Genomic DNA, 22,500 nt, shown 5'->3' on the forward strand with positions numbered 1-22,500 from the left:
CGTGAGGCAGCTTGATGTACAAGTACACCCCCTGGACATGACGCTAGTATGCTGCAGGGACTTACACCCCCAATCCAACCCTTGATGCTGACTGAGTGTCAAGCAGGGAGGCACTGGGTCCCATTTTTACAGTCTTTGGTATGACCCGGCCGGGGATCGAACCCCGACCTCCCAGTCTCAGGGCGGGCACTCTAACCACAAGGCCACCGAGCTGGTTGATGCCATGGCATCAGGCGCAAGCAAATCAGTAAACTCCATATTATGGGCACAAGAGGGCCCAGGCACATATATGGGCATATATTGATGACATCAGGGATCTCCATATATGGGCATAAAATAAACTCTATAGTTTTCACCAATAGCCAATCTTGACTTTTCTATTTTTGAAAGACTTCAAAATCAAATCTTTCAAATTGATTGGAGTATATATTGTGGGCTATACCTTTTTGACAAAACACCGGTAATCGGTGGTGGAGGGACTCTCCAGGCATCGGCCCAATACTCAGGCATCGGCCCAATACTCAGGCATCGGCCCAATACTCAGGCATCGGTCCAATACTCAGGCATCGGCCCAATACTCAGACATCGGCCCAATACTCAGGCATCGGCCCAATACTCAGGCATCGGCCCAATACTCAGGCATCGGCCCAATACTCAGGCATCGGTCCAATACTCAGGCATCGGTCCAATACTCAGGCATCGGCCCAATACTCAGGCATCGGCCCAATACTCAGGCATCGGCCCAATACTCAGGCATCGGTCGGTCTCAACAACTCAACGTCTGACAGATTTATATGCCAACGACGTCGCCTCTCACGTCCTATAAAATGATGTTTCGTACCTTTTGGGTTACAATAAAAAGACGGGAGCTGTGCCATGCCACGACTCCCTGAACAGTAAGTGTGTGTGTGTGTGCGTGCGTGCGTGTGTGTGTGGTTGTGTGTGTGTGTGTGTGTGTGTGTGTGTGGTTGTGTGTGCGCGTCAGACATAAAGTGTGTCGGGAATAGAGAGAAGCCATGGTAAAATCCGGTAAGCGCGGCGGGGCTGCAGTCGGGCTGGTTTTGGGGTAAGTAGGTTGCTGACAGCTTTTTGGACGCCTCGCGGTCTTTGCTCTGACAGGCCAAGAGTTATTATCCAACCTGAGACAGCCCTGTGGCACTGTGCTGAGCTCCTTCCCTTATCCAACTCTGACCTGAGATCAGCTTCTAAAAATGTCTTCTTACATCCTGACACGTTTCTGAAAAAGCTGTGTTTCTATGTCAGTCGCTCTTCGATTTTTCAAAAATAGCAGACCTACAAGCTCATAGCGCGCCACTCGGTGGCGCGCTATATGAGCTTGTAGATCTGCTATTTTTCAATAGCTAAAGCATAACGTAATGCTAACACCAAAACGGGTTCCCACCCAAAATGGGTTATAACACACGCTCCCCTTTCCAGCATGCATGTGCGCGTGCGTGTATGTGTGCGTGTGTGTGTGCGTGTTGTTTGTATTACTGTACCTGTGAAGGCCAAATGTCCTCACACAAGTATACAGTAGCGTTTGAGGAATAGACCATATTTCCCTGGACCTCACAAGAGAAAAACAGATTGTATGGTTAGAGGGGCTATACAGGCACATAGGAAAAGATTCATGTTGGTGTAGCGTTATAGGCCTTTAGAGAGGTTCTAGTTTTATAGGTTTGATTCATATGTATAGTTGCATGCCAGGCAGTGGCGCGCGAAGAATTAGCACACCTATACTATAGACTTTAATGTAGATCGTCTATTTCCGTCGTGCGAGACCGTCGCTCAGCGTTTACAGGATCAGGGGGGCAGGGGGCTAAACCCGTCCTCACAAGTATGTGTGTGTGTTGCAGACACAGAGAGAGAGAGAGAGAGAGGAAGACAGAGAGAGAGAGAGAGAGAGAGAGAGAGAGAGAGATGCCCACTAGATTTACTGTGTCAGTAAGCAGCTGTTTGGCATCGATGGCCCCCAGGCATCTCAATGTCATTGAGTCTGTGTATATAAACCATACGCTACTACCCCCCCCCCCCCCCCTCTGCTGTCTCCTCCTCCTCCTCCTCCTCCTCCCTCAGGACCCGTGGAAGACCAGGATCCTGTTTCCAGCAGGTCGTAGCGTCTGTCTGGACGAATGGGATGTCCTTGCAAACGGACGCCCGGCGCAATTCATCCACGTATGCTGTAATAATACACAGCGCACACATACATATCACACACAAATCACACCACCACACCACACACACGTACACACACATATCACACACATATCACACCACCACACCACACACACACACGTACACACACATATCACACACATATCACACCACACCACACACGTGCGTGCATGTGATACGGCGGCATACACACACCGGCATGTTTGACATGCACACACAACAGACACACACACTGTTGCCACGAATAACGTGCACCGGCTGCCCTCCTCTGCGCAGCGAGCTGCGGCTATACGGTTTCTCTCCTTGGCCCTCACGGACGGAGTGGGGAGCACGTCTACGGCGTGCGGGGACGAGCTGGCTCCAAAAGCCGGCCCTCGTTAGGGAGAGATTTGTGATTTTTGAAAGGAGATCAGCGCCCTGAGACTCGAAGAAACACATGAGGCGGCTGGCGTGGTGGAAGCTGTCATGGCAGCTATAGGCTCTGGGCTGTCAGTGCAAAGCGGGCCGCGAGGAGAGGAGAGGGGAGGGGAGGGGAGGGGAGGGGAGGGGAGGGGAGGGGAGAGGAGAGGAGAGGAGAGGAGAGGAGAGGAGAGGAGAGGAGAGGAGAGGAGAGGAGAGGAGAGGAGAGGAGAGGAGAGGCAGCTTGTCAGGCCTCTCCCACTGCAGGTGTTAACGGATGTCTTCAGGTTTGAAAGGCATTAAGAGGCCGAGGTCGAGGAGGAGCTACGTTAGTATGTCGTTGCCGCCGGCTCAGAAATAACCTTGTATCTCCACTATATTTCAACGTATTCACAACCCGTGTAGACCGTCTGTTTGTACTACAGGCCTATTTTCATATGTCGTATGATATAGTGTTTTCAGATTAAATGCTTTCATAGATTTCACAGATAGCTTCATAGACTTGTTTGTACAGTAATAGTAATGGTGACTTTTCTCGGTGGATTAACGGCATTTTAATGACGTCACATTCACGCACGGGTGCATGTGCACCTGATCAGGACAGCCTATAGTCTATGAGAGTTTTACACACACAAACACCAACAGAATCAGACAACTTCCAACTTAAAAGTTTGCTTTGGACAAATCTCTCCTTCTTGTTGCATTCTTGTTGTGTGCAAACATTAGAGCACCACAGAAGAACAGTTAAACCTGTTGCTATGCAAAGTAGCCATTTGATTTGGATTCTTGACTCAATCTAGGGGGCTCACCGCCAGTGAACCTGTTAGGCAAGTCACTGGATGATTTGGCGTCTTCAATCTAGGGGGTGGTGGGGGGGGGGTATTGTAGCGTGCACACACACACACACACACACACACACACGTGCACCGTATCCTGCCGTACCTGTGCAAAAAAACGTTTTGGTACCACGCCGTGGGTGTAACAGGCTCTATGCTCACAGAACAACAACTTACTTCCGGCCCCTTCCCTAGTCGTACTTGACTGTTGACTTTTGTTTGAGTAGTGCACGCTGTGGTGCATGTTAGTGCACGTTGCCGTGCATGCTAGTGCACGTTGTGGTGCATGCTAGTGCACGTTGTGGTGCATGCTAGTGCACGCTGTGGTGCATGCTAGTGCACGTTGTGGTGCATGCTAGTGCACGCTGTGGTGCATGCTAGTGCACGCTGTGGTGCATGCTAGTGCACGCTGTGGTGCATGCTAGTGCACGTTGTGGTGCATGCTAGTGCACGCTGTGGTGCATGCTAGTGCACGCTGTGGTGCATGCTAGTGCACGCTGTGGTGCATGCTAGTGCACGTTGTGGTGCATGCTAGTGCACGCTGTGGTGCATGCTAGTGCACGTTGTGGTGCATGCTAGTGCACGCTGTGGTGCATGCTAGTGCACGCTGTGGTGCATGCTAGTGCACGCTGTGGTGCATGCTAGTGCACGCTGTGGTGCATGCTACTGTAGTGCACGCTGCGGTGCATGCTAGTGCACGTTGTGGTGCATGCTAGTGCACGCTGTGGTGCATGCTAGTGCACGCTGTGGTGCATGCTAGTGCACGCTGTGGTGCATGCTAGTGCATGCTGTGGTGCATGCTAGTGCACGCTGTGGTGCATGCTAGTGCACGCTGTGGTGCATGCTAGTGCACGCTGTGGTGCATGCTAGTGCACGCTGTGGTGCATGCTAGTGCACGCTGTGGTGCATGCTACTGTAGTGCACGCTGCGGTGCATGCTAGTGCACGCTGTGGTGCATGCTAGTGCACGCTGTGGTGCATGCTAGTGCACGCTGTGGTGCATGCTAGTGCACGCTGTGGTGCATGCTAGTGCACGCTGTGGTGCATGCTAGTGCACGTTGTGGTGCATGCTAGTGCACGTTGTGGTGCATGCTAGTGCACGTTGTGGTGCATGCTAGTGCACGTTGTGGTGCATGATAGTGCACGTTGCGGTGCATGCTAGTGCACGTTGCGGTGCATGCTAGTGCACGTTGCGGTGCATGATAGTGCACGTTGCAGTGCATGCTAGTGCACGTTGTGGTGCATGATAGTGCACGTTGCAGTGCATGCTAGTGCACGTTGCGGTGGGGTGGGTGACCCCCACGGCAGAGCAGACAGCCTCTCCTCTCCTTGAATCGTCCTCAGTGTTAACTTAACCCTGAGAGGGTACAGATGGAACCAGATGGACCCATTTAGTGCCATTATGATTGGAAGAAATGAATTCATCCCAGTCTGGTATTCAGTTTTCTTCCTAAGCTGTGTGTACAAAGTCAAGTAAAGTGTTAATAATATAACTGATGGTGTTTACACTCTCGAGAGTGAAATGAACAGCCTTGTGCTGTGTGTGTGTGTGTGTGTGTGTGTGTGTGTGTGTGTGTGTGTGTGTGTGTGTGTGTGATTCTGTTTGCAATGTACATAGTAGGTATGTCTATGTGAGTTCAGCGTGTGTGTTTGTGTGTTACAGTGTTGGTAGGCTATGTATCTGGCAGCGAAATGAGACGGAGAGACAGATACACAGAGGGAGAGCGAGGGAGGGGAAGAATGGAGAGAGAGAATGGAGAGTGAGTGAGTGTGTGCATGAGAGAGAGAGAGAGAGAGAGAATGGAGAGTGAGTGAGTGTGTGCATGTGAGAGAGAGAGAGAGAGAAATAGGCCAGTACTGTGAATGGTGGCAGTGTCATGTCTTTGATGTCAGCTCGGGCCCAAATCGTCCATGCCTGACCGCTTCTCTCCAAACAAACCCGCAGATGACCGGTTCAACACGTCCAGCACGCACACACAAGCAAACATGCACACACGCACGCACGCACACGCACACACGCATGCACACACAGTACATACACACACAGTGGAACAAACTGGCCCAGCAGCCCCCGGCGTTACGCATGACAAATGACGTTACGAATGACAAATGACTGCAACAGAACGGCGCCTCAACATGCTCAACGTACAACTTTTAATAAGACTAAATTAAATACTTGAACCCTACAGCCTCCCTATTCTGGGGGGGCGAACATTCAGAGAAAATGGCAGATCTACAAGCGTGTTTAGCTCTGCTAGATATTCAGCGACAACACATTTGGACCAAAGTGTGGACCGAGCAAAGTATAGACTTAAAGGAGTAGTTCACCCCAAAAAAATTACTCTTTTCCTATCAATTACACATCCCATGATGAACCCTTGAATTCATGGATTTCTTTTGGCACACTCCTATAAGTCAATAATTTGAGGCTAACCAGCTAACCAGCTATAGATCTACAAGCTTGTAGATCTACAATTTTCTAAATAATTTTATACACAGGACATTCTGCATAATGAACGGGAACCCATTTTGGTGTCAGCATCATGTTATGCTTTAGCTATTGAAAAATAGCAGATCTACAAGCTCATAGCGCGCCACCGAGTGGCGCGCTACGAGTTTGTAGGTCTGCTATTTTTTTAAATATCAAAGAACGACTGACATTTTTTAGAATCTGATCTCAGGTCAGAATGGGTTAATCAGACCAGTGTGTGTCCAGTGTAAACCTCGTATGAATCTGATCTCAGGTCAGAATGGGTTAGCATTCATACCACTATACTTTTGTATTTCTACATTGCAGCATATTGATACTGTACTTATAGGACAACTTTAGTTTTTTTCAACCAAGGTTCATGTTTTAGCTTGTTATTAGAGAAAGTAAAAGAGTTTTTTCATTTGCTGCTTTCTTTCGTTTTAGGGATTTTAGCTGTTTTTGACAAGGGGGGCGGGGGCATTCGAACATGGGGCTAAATATGTATTTTCTTTTTTACAAAATGTTATAGCGATTTTTTTTTAATTATTTACTATAGTCCTACTAGACCCCAAGAAATTATATTTGACCAAAAAAGATCACGGGGTCTATTGAATGTGTCAAACTGACATAATTGAGCCTATGACACAGTGTGGCACAGTGAGATGAATTTAGCCCCATGTTCGAATGCCCCCACACCCCTGTCAGAAATAGCTAAAATCGCTAAAACAAAAGAAAGCAGCAAATGAAAAATAATTAACACACATTTTTTACTTTCTCTAATAACAACCTAAAACATGAACCTTGGTTGAAAAAAACTAAAGTTGTCCTTTAAGTGAGCAAGTGTGAGTGTCCAACACAACGAAACATGTCATGAATGTGTTTATAGGCTGGTCCCAGCAGTCCCAGACCGCTCCTCATTACGGCTGTGATATGAAATATTAGTGAATATATGGCTGTTTGTTTTCTAAACATTTTGGCTGTGAGGCAGAACACCCGCTGTGTGCACCAGCGTACAGTATGTTGTTAGGCAAGGAGAAAACAAACGTGTGAAATTACCCAGGATTCTCTGGAGACGCTGCTGCAAACGCACGCACGCAGTCCACGCACACACACACACACACACACACACACACACACACACACACACACACACACACACACACACACACACACACACACACACACACACACACACACACACACACACACACACACACACACACACACACACACACACACACACACACACACAGAGGTATTGCTATAGTCGTGAGGACATTGTAGTGTGGCAAACAAGGCCAGGAAAATTGTCCTCACGTCTTTTTCTCTAATTCTACTGTAGGGGACATTTGTCCCTCACAAGCATATAGTAATACAACACACATTCATGCACACACACACACACACACACACACACACACACACACACACACACACACAGACATACATGCACATCCTACGCAGGCTTCATCTCCAGGCATGATGTTTACAAATGTAGTTCCCCAGTGACCATGTGCTCGCTACGGTAAGAAGACATGAACACAAGTCCACAGAGACACACTGCACACGCATGCACGCACGCACGCACGCACGCACAGACACACACACACACACACACACACACACACACACACACACACACACACACACACACACACACACACACACACACACAAACACACACAAGCAGGCAAATGCCTGCCCGTAACATATCCTAGCATGCTTCATCCCAGTGCTATCCTGCTGCGCGTGCTTAAAGCAAGACATTTTACATTAAACAAATAAAAGAGTCCAGACCACAGTCAATTCTCAATCCTTCCACAGAGAGAGAGAGAGAGAGAGAGAGAGAGAGAGAGAGGGGGCTCTAAACCCCTTATCCCTAAACTACTTTGCCTTTTCTTTACTATTTTGAAAAACAGATTTTTGAATAGTTAAAATAGCCAATGTATACGTAACAAGCTCACGACGTGTCGATTATCGGCTAGTTGAACTATATTCAAAACTCAATTTACAAAATAGTAAAAAAAAAAAGAAAAGTCAAAGTAGTTTAGGGATAAGATTCTCCTCTGGTGGTGCTAGTCCTATCATAACCCCCCCCTCCCCCTCCCCCCCTCCAGATCAATAGACGGGGCACACTGTCTTTGTGCTCAGGCTATAAACGGCATCCGTGCATGCGTACAGTATGCGTACAGTACTCCTGTATAGCTGCTGGCCTGCTTTCCCACACGGGGCAGCCAGTGCGGGGGTGCATCATGTGTGCGTATACACCGTGTGCTCCTGGGTGCGCGTGCACGCGTGTACAGGTGCAGGTGGCGCCCACGCACATGCTGTAGGCGTGTGTGTGTGTGTGTGTGTACATGCCCGTCATGCACCTATATAGCCTCATTTATAAATACCCTATAGGACACACTGTTTCCACATGTTAGGCCAGCGGAGACACTGTTGTGAGACGGAATACATATTAACAAACAGTTGAGAGTCCATAATAATGATCCATAATGTACCAATTATAGATAAGGGGTCAGGACCAGGGGGGCAGTCAGACAGATATTTTGTGAAGCCTGAAACTCCTGAAAGTTCATATAATATATAAAACTAAAAACAACACAGGATCCATTGAAGGACAGGCTTTATTTATTAATTTCCTAAAGAAAAAGTAATGATTTTAATATTAATAATAATGGATTGCATTTTTATAGAGCTTTCCCAAGTGCTCAAAGCACTTTATACAATGGTCCATTCATTCATACATTGGGAGGTGAAACAGTCGACGTCAGCGTCCTCACTTCACACACCAATGGTGGCAAGCTAATACCGACCAACTCGTTGGGAGGCAACGTAGGGTCCAGTGTCTTGCCCATGAGGACACTTCGACATGTGGATATAGGAGGAGCCGGGATTCGAACCGACGACCCCATGGATCATTGGACGACCCGCTTGGATGACCTGCTCTACCGCCCTGAGCCACATGCCTGACCCATTTTGGACATACACGGTTTCCAGTTCCACCCAACGATATGTGACTAACGCAGCCGGTGACACCGGCAGGTTATATCGTCACTGTCAGGATGCAGAAACCTCTCCACATCTAAACGTTTGTTTTAGCGCACTTCGAGCATGCGGTCCATACTTTTGCTATTTTCAAATTAGAATCCATAAAACTAACGCACTTTGGACATACATATGAGGTTTCCACCCGACAATACGTTCATTATGTGTGTGCGTCTGCTCTTCCTTTCCCACGCATGTGCACGTGTGAGAGCAGCCGTGCACGGAGAGACGGAGCCTATAGTATACCTGCATGATATTTGTGTGCAGAGTTGCTTAGGCAGGCACCAGCGCAGCACATTCCCTGGCCTGCGCATGCTGCTCTCTCCGCATGCTGCTGCAACGGGGCGGCCGTTTATAGCAGGGTGTGGTAGCACAAGGTGGAGCCCAGGAACAATGCCTTGTTTGTTTGTTGTTGTTTTATTGGCAACCATAATTGTTTCACCTCCTCCCTTAAAAGCATGCTGCGATGCACACGCAAAGGAATGCACACGTGTGTGTGTGTGCGCGTGTGTGTGTGTGTGTGTGAGTCCTGTGCACGCATGCGCACACACACACACACACACACACACACATACTGTACAGTAACATACATCTGCGTGGCTGCGTGCACACAGAGGCAGGCCAACACAGATGCTCGCGTATCCACAAGCACATGTGCACATGCATATAAAGACACATACAAATATGATACTTTATACACAAAAACACGCATGTACGCGAGTATACATGATACATATACCAAAATGTACACGATCATCATAAACAGAAACGCACGCACGCACACGCACACACGGGCACGGGCACACACGCACACGCGCACACACACACACGCAAAGTTCCCAGGCAAAAAGAAAAAAACCCTCCCTCATGGCAGATTTGGTTGAGGTTGGACGCGGGTTTCCTTCGTGGAAATTGTGACAGCATGAAGATAGATTTTTTTTAACCATCATGCTATAAACATTCACTCTAATTTCTTTCAATTTTATATAGCAACAAAAAATGTTTGTGTTGAAAGCAAACTGCGGAGAGCCGCAAGCAATCAGGGAGAATGATGAAGTGATGCTGATGAAGATATTCCCCTGTCTGTCTGTCTGTCTGTCTGTCCGTCCGTCTGTCCCTCAAAAACCACATCCAGCTTGCTCCTACATTACGCACGCACGCACGCGCACACGCACAAACACACACACGCACAAACACACACAGAGAGTGAGGGATAGGTGAAGACAGGCAGGCTCCAGAGCATAATTGAACGTGTAGCTGATGTGCACGGCAGGCAGCTGGCAGGGTGGAGGGGCAGCGCCGAGGCGTTGGCACCCCTCAGTGCCCTGCAGCCTCCGAGGCCTGCCCTGCGCCAAGCTGTGCCAAGCTGTGCCAAGCTGTGCCAGGGTACTGGCCTGGCACACACATCAGAATATATACAACGCAAGGCCAGGGGCGCCGTTTATTTGTATTAACACATTTCTAACAAGAAGGGCGATTCAAAGCGCTTTATACCCAGAAGAACATTGAGAGTGTTATAGGACGACACTGTGAGGGCGTGAGTTTTGATTCATTACCAGTTTAAATAATTAAGTACATTTCCACTTTCCAATACTTTTACTTCTACTCCACAGACCCAAATATTGTATAACTTTACTCCCTATACATTTTGGCCATGCATATGGTGAGGCATTGTGAGCTTGTAGATCGGTTATTTTCAAATGATTTGTAGGCTATACATTTTGAAAACCTTCAAATAGGACATTCTGCATAGTGAGTACTTGGTACCTTAAGTACAGTTTGATGCCAATAAGTTTTACTCAAGTCAAATTTGTATTCCGGACTTTTGCAAGAAGAAGCAGAAGCCATGCAACTCAACTTTGGATTGTAGCTTTGTAGATTTTGTAGAAGCTACAAACGTTGGGTGTTGCTTTTTACCGTCATAAATGAATGGTATCCTGTATAGCTTTGCAGCTGCTGGTCTCAAAACAGCATGAGAATATTTCACTGTGAAAGTGGAGAGAGAAAAAAAAAAACCACCATAAAAGGGCATTCAAAAACAATTACAGTTATCAAAGAGTTATGAGAATAGATAATAAAAAATAATGCTAAAAATTAAGACATAAAATGACCAAGAACAAAGTAAGATTGCAGTGCAAAGAAAAAATGACTCAATAAAAATGCGGTGGTAAAAATAAATGTCATCAGCATTCAGCTCTCATGGTTGTGAAAGAACTGAGAGTCCGGAGTTTGTTCCAGACATAATGTGGTGCATGACAATCTGAAGGCATGTTGCTTTTCAAACATTTTAGTTGTTGGGCTCTAGAGACAGAAAGCAGAGGACCAGAGACATCTGGACAGTTCATAACGTTGCAGAGGATCAGAATTGTTTTGGTCCCAAAAAACATTCAGTGCTACATAAAGCAGCGGCAGTGCTTTGACAGACAGAGGTTAACGTCCCTACTGAAACCAAAACTGCATGTATAAATGTCCTCTTCTGTACCCCGGATTTGAACCCAGCTTTCTGCGCAAGTGCTGACATTTTGTACCACTATAGATCTGTGCCTGTCAGCCACACCGGGCCTACTTGGGAACGATGCAAGTAGGGGCGAACGGTTCTTGAGTTACATGCATTACAGACGTACACACGTATGTAATAGAGCCTGCCTGTTGGCTCGGGGGATAAATCTCTTGACCATCAGGTCAAAATGTGTGTCAGATCCTGTGTCTTACTGTACCTATCGCCTATCGCTCCTTTTCATGGAGCATAGGCCGTTGACTACAGTTCGCCAGAGTCCTCTATCCTGATTCCTGGGCCTTCTTTTCCAGCTGTTTCCATGTCAGTCCACACTGCTTGATGTCAGTCTCCAGGTCCCTGCAGCGCCAGGTGTTCTTCGGCCTCCCTCTCTTTCTTGTGCCTTGCGGGTTCCATCTATAAGGGCTTGTCTTGTGATGCTGGTATTGGGCTTCCGGAGTGTGTGCAGGCCGATCCATCCCCACCTTCTTCTCTTAATCTCCTCTTCCACTGGCGGTAGACTCGCTCTCTGCCAGAGGTCATTATTGCTGATGGTGTCTGACCAGCGGATGCTCAGGATTCTCCTCGGGCAGCTGTTGGTGAATGAATTGCACCTTCATTGTTGTTGCCTTTCTGTTCCTGTGTCTATAGGTGGCACCATTATGAGCAGGGAGACACAATACAACCACCCCAATTGTGTAATATTGTATTAACATACTCTACCATACAGAAAAAAATCACACCCGTGTGAACTGAGTGGTGCAACCCCCCCCCCTCCTCTCTCTCTCTCTCTCTCTCATTAGCAGGCAACAGTGCAGCACTGTCTCTCTCTGTTTCTGGCAAACAGCGCCCCTACTGGTTCTAATAGTCATTCTCGTGCTCAAGGCCACATAGGTACACAAGGACATTGCTGTTCCTTGGAGTGGTTGAAATAATAATAATATATATTCTTTAAAAACAGTTACATCGTGCCGCTTTAAGCAATTTCTTTGATTGTCTGTACTTCACTTAAAATGTTTGTATTTTACAATGGCATTACAAAATGGCACTATAGTTTTCAAAGGCAAACATTGTACTTTTGACTTCACCACATTATATTACGGCAAAAAGTACATTAACCACTTAAGTTAATCCATTTTGGGCGGGAACCCCTTTTGGTGTTAGCATTATGTTATGACTTAGCTATTGAAAAACAGTAGATATACATGCTTGTAGGTCTGCTATTTTTGACTTAGAAACATAGCTTTTCAGAAAACTGTCAGGATGTAGAAGCCATTTTTTAGAATCTGATCTCAGGTCAGAATGGGATAAATGACGTGATATCAGGCCCTTTCTTGGTCTTAGTGAGGACTCAAGCTGCAGAATTTCTTCTCTCCAAATCCCGCTGAGACGTAAGTCCCTTAATCCCTGGTGATAGTAGGCTGACTTTGTAAATTGTCTTAAAATGTGGCTGTTGAAATTCAGGTCTGAGTCCATCATGACTACGCCAAGATTGTCTGGCTTGTTTGTGGTTTTGAAACATTACTGTGAACTGGCTTTTAAACACACTAGCTTGTCTCCAAAAACAATTATACTTGTACACCCCCGCCCCAGTCCCCCCCCCCTCCCCCCCCTTCTCCCCCCCCCCCCTTCTCTGCCTGCCCACCGTTCCTTCCAACCAGCAACACTCACGTCTTCTCCTCTCCATTCCCCATTATCCACTCCTACGCTATCGTATTCTATCCGTTGATTAGGTTGTTTTAGGTTCTGTTCTATTATGTTCTGCAGTGGCGTGCACAGATAGACACTAGGGGGTGCTAGAGCACCCCCTGCCCTTTTGGCAATTTTGCTCTTAAAAAAAAAAAAAAAAAAAAAAACGTTTCTATCTACTATATTATTTAGGCCCCCACAATCTAAAGCTATGTTTCTATGTCAGTGGTTCTTCGATAAATAAATAAAATAGCAGACCTACAAGCTCGTAGCGCGCCACTCGGTGGCGCGCTATGAGCTTGTAGATCTGCTATCTTTCAATAGCTAAAGCACCAAAATGGGTTCCCGCCCCAAAATGCGCTGCACCTGCCCCTCTAAATGTCTGTGCACGCCACTGATGTTCTGCTATATTCTTATTTTAGGTTCTGTTCCGTTTTGATTGATTTAATACTTTGTTAACCGTTTGCACAACGTACAGAGGTAGTTGCACAATAATGCTAAAAGGATAACACAATTCTATTCTATTCTATATTCTGCATGCTTTAAACCCACCCTACAAGCTTGTAGCTCTGCTACTTTAGCTGCATTTGCTTTTAAGTTTGACAATAATCAACACTTTTGGTCAATTGTCCTGGTTGAAAGATAAGGAGATTTGGTATAGAGGTAAAGTAATCAGTTACAAGTACAACTGGTTTCTCCGACTACGTCTAGACTCAGTGGTGTAATGTAACAAGTAGGCTACTGTGCAATTTTGAGGTATACTTTTACTTTCCTGGATTATTTTAAATTTTCAATACTTTTACTCCACAACATCTCAGAGGCAAATGTACTTTTACTCCACTGCACATTTGAACACTTTAGTAGTTACTAGTTTCTTTAGCATATTTTAATGATTATTACAAACATACATGATCCACTTTAGCCCTGTTTAAACTTTGGCTACTTGAAAATAGCCGTAAGTGGTTAACGGTTCATGTGTGCTGCTCGGCTGTTCTTCTTTTGTCCTCCATGGCTGCACATCACCTTGCTCTCCTCTCTGCTACCTCGCCCTCTATCCCTGGGATACCACCGCCCCCCTCCCCCCCTCCCCCCCACACCCCCTACCACAGACCCCCCAACTGCCCCCCACTGGCCCCTGTCACCTACTTACCCAACTCACACACGCACGCACACCACACACACACACACACACACACACACACACACACACAGAGAGAGAGAGAGAGAGCTGCCTTCACATAATATATACACTGTCCTTTTGTCTCTGTTCTTCTCTCAATGTAATTTCTCTTTTTCACGTGAGTCACACACACACACACACACACACACACACACACACACACACACACACACACACACACACACACACACACACACACACACACACACACACACACACACACACACACACACACACACACACACACACACACACACACACACACACACACACACAAACACACACACACACACACACGAGAACATAATGTTGAGGCACACTAAATGTACAAGAGTTCAACGGGAACTTTTCCTTGGCCCTTTGCCATACCCCAGTCAGTTGCTGGTGAGTGAGTCAGGTGTGTGTGTGTGTGTGTGTGTGTGTGTGTGTGTGTGTGAGGGTGTGTGTGTGTGTGTGTGTGCACCATGTTCTGTCTTGTCTGATCAGCAGGGCTTTGAGAGGTTGTCAACCTACTTTCTGCTTCCACAGAGCACACAACACATAACACAGCCCAGCTCAGGTCACTCTAATCACTGCTGAGTGGAAAAACTTCTCCCTCTTTCTTTATTCCTCACTTTTTGATATTGTGTTTCTATCAGGTAGAAACCTCTTATAATCTCCATATTCTAATCATTATTATTATCATTATTATTATTTTCTTAGTGCATTTCCTCCTGGGTGCTTCTGATTCGATCCACATTGCATGTGTAATTAACCCATTTTGGGGCGGGGACCCCTTTTGGTGTTAGCATTATGTTATGCTTTAGCTATTGAAAAATAGCAGATCTACAAGCTCATAGCGCGCGCCACCGAGTGGCGCGCTACGAGCTTGTAGGTCTGCTATTTTTGAAAAATCGAAGAACGACTGACATAGAAACATAGCTTTTTCAGAAAACTGTCAGGATGTAGAAGACATTTTTTAGAATCTGATCTCAGGTCAGGCAGTGGTTATTCTGCTGCACGCACAGCTTTCCAAAATAAATTACTCCCCACAGTTTCTCCGTAATTATACTTGTATTGTATCACATGTCATATATATCATATTTATATGTCGTGAGGAATTGAATAATGAAGAAATCCCTCATGACTTTTTGTGTTATCCTTTTAGACTTATTATAGAACTGTACCTCTGTACTGTTTGCAAACGGTTAATCAATCAATCAAATACTAGGTTTCAAGAGGTTTTTGAACTCTATAATACCTCGCCGATAGAGCTATGTCCTTTTTCCCCTCTATGGAGAGCATGAACATTTTATTTATTTTTATTTTGGCCATGGACTGCAGATTAGTCCATGTTGGCTAACTCTGGCACATTTTAATTAATGTTAATTAATGTGCATTGGCCCAGTGAAATGAATTAAAACAATGTTTAAATCACGCCTGCATTTATGTGTGCAAGCTTTTCAAATGTCTGCAGTGTGCCGTGCATGTTCACATAAAACACAACTGTACACACACACACACACACGCACACACACACACACACACACACACAACACACACACACACACACACACACACACACACACACACACACAACACACACACACACACACACACACACACACACACACACACACACACACACACACACACACACACACACACAATTTTGAACTTACTGTATGTACGTACTGTACATACAAATATAACCATTTGGTTACATTTGTATCACTCTCTGAGTCAAATGAACACCATACAGGCATAACTACTACAGTATTGTGCACCACTACTGTACATAATACCATAATAAGAGACACACCTCTTTTAGTCTGCATGCACACAGCATGCATGTACACACACACACACACACACACACACACACACACACACACACACACACACACACACACACACACACACACACACACACACACACACACACACACACACACACACACACACACACACACACACACACACACACACACACACATACGTGCAGGCGCACACACAAGTACGGGCAGGTTTTTTCTGTCGAGCTAAAGTGGTCACTGGGGAGCGACATGAAGGCCTCTGGTCTAATTTGGGCTCCAGTGCCTGACCATGACGGCTAGTCAAACAACATCACATCTACCACCAGAAAACACACACTCTGCACTGCACTGCACTGCACTGCACTGCACTGCACTGCACTGCGGGCTTCTAGGAATCCAAGTTCATGACCCTGTTTTCAGGCAGACACAAACTCAATGTCCCTGCCCAGAAAATGGACCGTGCTGCAGCAGGCCTCGAAAATACATATTACACACACACACACACGCGCACGCGCACGCACACGCACACGCGCGCGCACACACGGCACGCCTTGAGAGGCGAAAGATTTGTGGCCAGCGAGCTGTGTAACAGCAGTACAGTTCACTTGTACATACAGTATATAGACACGCATTTTTTCCCTGTGAGATATTGTGCAACACATGTTCGTCTATAGCAGGTGGAAACCTCATATTATAATGTCCACAACTATTAACGCGGTTCAACGCCACGTGTGGAGCTTATGTGGTTCTGCTGTACTTCTGATGCTTTATGTGACGCTGTGGTGTTATCAAGTAAATAATAATAATAATAATAATCTCTATTGTCCCGAAGGATATTCATCTTCACAGGTCTGTTCAACACCAACAACAAAAGCAGCACATAGTACAGAAACAACATCACACCATAAGACAATACAACAGAAAAGTTCCCCACTGTGTACAGAGACCATCCTATCGGCGGGGCAGTTTGTAGTGTATAGTAGGGCGTTCATTCACATTAAAACACAAAAGGTTAGGATATGGAGATTAGAAGGTATGCCCGACAGCAAAAATATTAGTGAGGCATTGTGCGAGTACATACAGTACTAAGAAGTGTCTGTTCGTGCATGTGTGTGTGCGTGTGTGTGTGTGTGTGTGTGTGTGTGTGTGTGTGTGTGTGTGTGTGTGTGTGTGTGTGCACGTGCGCAGCGCGCGTGCGTGTGCGTGTGTGTTATGCCAACACGAGTCTAGTATTTACACTATGCCTCTCTTGTACAATGTGCTCTTTCACTTGATCTCTTTGAAGGGACTTACATAAACAGGCAGTTTTTGGCACGCGCCCAAACTTACCCTGTACTGACCACGCCGAGGCAACGGGTCAAGGTGTGTGTGTGTGTGTGTGTGTGTGTGTGTGTGTGTGTGTGTGTGTGTGTGTGTGTGTGTGTGTGTGTGCTCGTGCGCTCGCAGGAGTAGCCGATCTGCAAGCTCACAATGCACCGCATCACGACACATTGCTAATATGTAGACTATTATTTATGCACACATGCAAATGTACAGTATGTGTTTGCATGTCCCACACATGCAAATGTACAGTATGTGTTTGCATGTCCCACACATGCAGATGTATGTGTTTGCATGTCCCCGGACACGTCACACTGGAGCAGGGACATGCAGAGACCGTTACAGAGGCAGGGGCTGAAGTACCCTAAAGGAGAACTTTTAGCCCAAAATTGCGAAAATAGCAGATCTTCAAGCTCTAGATCTTCGAGCTATTTTCGAGGCGCAACCTCTCTTTAGCTACTGGAGATGTGAAGTATGACCTGGATTTCGTTTAATACAGTTTTCTTTTGTGGTTTTCGCCTTTTATTTTATATTTTTTATGGAGGGACAGATTTTATGGGCTGACAGGAAATGGGGAGAGAGATGGGGGGGAAAGACATGCAGTAAAGGCCGTCGGGATCGGGAGTCGAACCCGCGGCACACTGCCAGACTGGATTACCAGCCAAGGTGCCTGGACCGCTGAGCCACGGCCCAGGCCATGACCTGGATTTCTACACAAATTCTTTCAATACAAAATGCTGCGTTCAAGTTCAGGTGAGTTCAGAAAAAAGAAGGCAATTCTCCTGAATGCTGCCTTCGGGTATATAGTAAATGCAACATACGAGGTCTGGAGAGGCCAGTACTGTGACGTGCGTCCGTTTGGACAGAACAAATGCAGAACACACCCGTCCACATCTGTCTGGTGTCATCTTCAATCAAAGGTTTTCAAACGCTTTCCCACAAACGTTTATTTGATATTTCAACCCATTTTGGAGCGGGAACCCCTTTTGGTGTTATGCTTTAGCTATTGAAAAATAGCAGATCTACAAGCTCATAGCGTGGCACCAATTAGTGGCCTTGTGCTTGTAGGTCTGCTATTTTATTTTATTTTATCGAAGAACGACTGACATAGAAACATAGCTTTTTCAGAAAACTGTCAGGATGTAGAAGACATTTTTAGAATCTGATCTCAGGTCAGAATGGGTATAGGAGCGTTTACGAGAAATAAAAACACAAAAAGTTTCTGCTTGACAACAACGATATATGCTACAGTACACTGTACAATGCAATGAAAATAAACCATCCATCCTACGGTGTGTGTGTGGTGTGTGTGTGTGTGTGTGTGTGTGTGTGTGTGTGTGTGTGTGTGTGTGTGTGGGTGTGTGTGTGTGTGTGTGGGTGTGTGTGTGTGTGTGTGCCTCTATGATGTCCCCCTACTGTATGTTGTGTGCGGCCGTGTAACAAGGCCCACACTGTAATTGGGCCAGTCATGTTATTTTAGGGCTGTGTAGCTCAGAGTAATTACCCACACTCTGCTGTATACTGTACTCTCTGAGAGGGAGGGAGGGAGGGAGGGAGGGAGGGAGGGAGGGAGGGAGGGAGGGAGGGAGGGAGAGAGAGAGAGAGACAGAGAGAGAGAGATTGAGAGAGAGCAGTAGAGAGAGAGAGAGAGAGAGAGAGAGAGAGAGAGAGAGAGAGAGAGAGAGAGAGAGAGAGAGAGAGAGAGAGCAGTAGAGAGAAAGAGAGAGTGAGACCGAGAAGGAGTGAGAAAGAGGGAGGGTTGAAAGATAGATACAGTGGACCTCTCCCATACGTCACAGCGGTATATACATTTAAAATTAGTTAATCCCTCTACGATCTCGTATATATATATATATATATATGTATATATATATATATATATATATATATATATATGTGTGTGTGTACTACTTAGGTGCATGGGAAGTGTCCCGTGCACAGCTAGCCGGTTGCGACAGAGCGCTGTGTGAAATACCACTCCCTTTTAAACTTCTGCATCTGCATCCGGTTGAGAACTTTCAACATGAAGTGTGACAGAGTGACAGTCATGACACCGACCGACCGGGGCTACAGCAGAAACCTCCACAAGAAACAAAAAGAGGAAAAAGATGGAAATGCAAGCTGTTATATATATATACGCTCCGCACTGAATCAGCTCATCGAAAGCATTACGACGTGGACAAGCTACTGTACACGAGCGAGCATGTGATCGTGGCGTTGAATGTGACTAAGCTCGATTCGGGCGGGGGGGGGGGGGGGTGGAGGGACGGGGGGGGATGGCGTCGCAGTTGCCGCAGCGTAGCGTATTCATGACTTCACAACGGGAACAAAAAGTGCCCGCTGCGCGCTGACCTCCACATGTAAGTCACAAAGTGTTATTTCTGGAAGGACATTGCAGCGTTTGCCTTCATGGGTTTGATGCTATTTTTATTACAGTCTAAATATAGATCCATACGTTTACTGTATATATATTCACTATGCATTATGGGTTTTAATAAGGGAGCGTTTTGGGGCGAATGGAACACATATATATACCGTTGGACCTGGCCTGACCTGTGAATTTAAACACATGAACCGTAGAGCCCCCTATTCTGGCGGCCAGCAACATTGGGAGGAAATGGCCGATCTGTGATTCGTGCTGGTAGATCAGACATTCGGTGTAGCAGGCTTAGGGAGGGGGTCTAGCACAGATCCCTGGGGGATTCCTGTCAATACAGGGTTTAAGTAGGTTTTAACGAGGCAGACGGCGGAGACGTTTGACTCATACTGTACCAAGCATGCAACCGTGGCTGGGTTTTAAAACCAACACGTGTAAAGAAATAAAGAATACAAATACGCAGCATGCGAGCCTACAGGCGTGACTTATGGCAGGGCTACATGTGTGTAATCTGGGCAGTTGATAAGATGGTCTGAGGGGTAATGATTCACAGAAGCTTGTGATAGACTTATTTTTCTTTTACACGCACGTACTGTACGCACGTACGCACGCACGCACGCACGCACGCACGCACGCACAGTTCCTCTGGTGCAGAGCCAACCTGTAAAATCCCAGGAATCATGAAGGAGACCTCTCAAGGAGGAGAACAAGTGCATCCATAATGTTTTGATCCCAGGTTTATGATGAATGATTCACAGCACCATGAGTTCTACAAAGAATGAGAAATAAAAATAACATAAATAAAGCGGTGTCCTCTTTTGTTGTACAGTAACATTGGCACATATGGTCTCTGTCGGGGCGGAAACCTCCGATGTCCAAAACTGTTACTTCTCGGGATTCAAATTCAAAAGCACCAAAAGTAGCAGATCTTTGCGACTTGTGATGCTTTTGAGTGACGTTGTAGTGTGGTCAAGTAGGGCGTTAATATTCACGAGAAAAAAAAACACGCAAAAAGTTAGAATATGAAGATAAGAGGTTTCTGCCCGGCAGTGACAACATCTTCCACATCCTTCCTATTAGGAACAGCGGGGCGAGGGGAGGGAACCCCAGGGAGCCCGTTGGGGTTCAGTGTCTCTGAACAGCGGGGCGAGGGGAGGGAACCCCAGGGAGCCCGTTGGGGTTCAGTGTCTCTGAACAGCGGGGCGAGGGGAGGGAACCCCAGGGAGCCCGTTGGGGTTCAGTGTCTCTGAACAGCGGGGCGAGGGGAGGGAACCCCAGGGAGCCTGTTGGGGTTCAGTGTCTCTGAACAGCGGGGCGAGGGGAGGGAACCCCAGGGAGCCTGTTGGGGTTCAGTGTCTCTTGCTCAAGGACACTTTGACGCTATATAAGCCAGCAGCAGGAGCCTGGTGGGGATTGAACCGGGAACCCTTTCTGATTCCCCAAGAGGCTCCTGAGCTCTTAGCGCTAAGAGATGATGTCACCACATGTTTCAAAACCTCCTAAACCCGGGACCCGTAACCAATTAAACCCCATATACGTAGTTGACCGGGCTCCCACGGGGCCAGGATCTCTCTGCTGGAAATAGATGGTCTAAAAGTGGGACTTTGTGTCTCTGCTCTCTCTCTCTCTCCTCCCCCGACACGGTCGAGGCAGATGGCTACCCATCCTATAGAGCAAGAAAGTACTGCCCGCAACACTCCAGGTTAGAATAAATTCCTTACGGTGCAAGGCTCGAATATACAGGTTTAAGTGAAGAAATGCCAGCACTCATTGTATGTCCTTTTCATTATGAATTTATTTTAACGCTGGCCACACAGGCCGAAACACGTTCGTTATCAACGTCAGAGGTAAATAAATTCATATGAAAAGGACATACAATGAGTGCTGGCATTTTCTTCACTTCTACCCATCCTATAGAGAGCCAGGCTCTCTGCCTGACGTTTCTGCCAGTTTCGCTGCCACTTCCATCATGATTGTGGACATCCGTCCCCCAGCTTATAGCACACCCGTTCACGGCACCCTTCAACAGAGCAGAACATGATAAACGTCTACAAAGCGCTGTGTAAAACACAGTACTCTAGGACCGCATATCAGCTGTGTCTTTACTTTGCTTCGGTTGTACAGATACTGTGAAGTTGTTTACTTAAAGTACAGCTGCTGAAAAATGCTGTTGTCGCTCATATGCACGTGTCGTGTACATACTGTATACGCTGATGTTGTCTTTTCATTTTTCCCCTCTTTGCACTCTCTCCATTTCTTTTTATATCTTATATTGTTGTTGTTATAATTATTACATATGCTGCTGATTGTCTGAAGGAAGCCGGAAAACAAAAATAAGTTTAACTTTTTTGTACCTGTCCTGAACACAAGATATTACAACCTTGAACTTGAACCTTGACCTTGATGCACTGTGTGTGTATGCACATAATCATACTTTGCCGTGCATTATATTATACTCCATGTTGCTTTTTATTTAACCCATTAACCCATTCTGACCTGAGATCAGATTCATACGAGGTTTCCACTGGACACACACTGGTCTGATTAACCCATTCTGACCTGAGATCAGATTCTAAAAATGTCAGTCGTTCTTCGATTTAAAAAAAAATAGCAGACCTACAAGCTCGTATCGCGACACTCGGTGGTGCGATATGAGCTTGTAGATCTGCTATTTTTCAATAGCTAAAGCATAACATGATGCCAACATGTGCCCG

The sequence above is a fragment of the Protomyctophum parallelum genome (genome assembly GCF_964188405.1).
Source record: "Protomyctophum parallelum genome assembly, chromosome: 7".
Taxonomy (NCBI): Eukaryota; Metazoa; Chordata; class Actinopteri; order Myctophiformes; family Myctophidae; genus Protomyctophum; species Protomyctophum parallelum.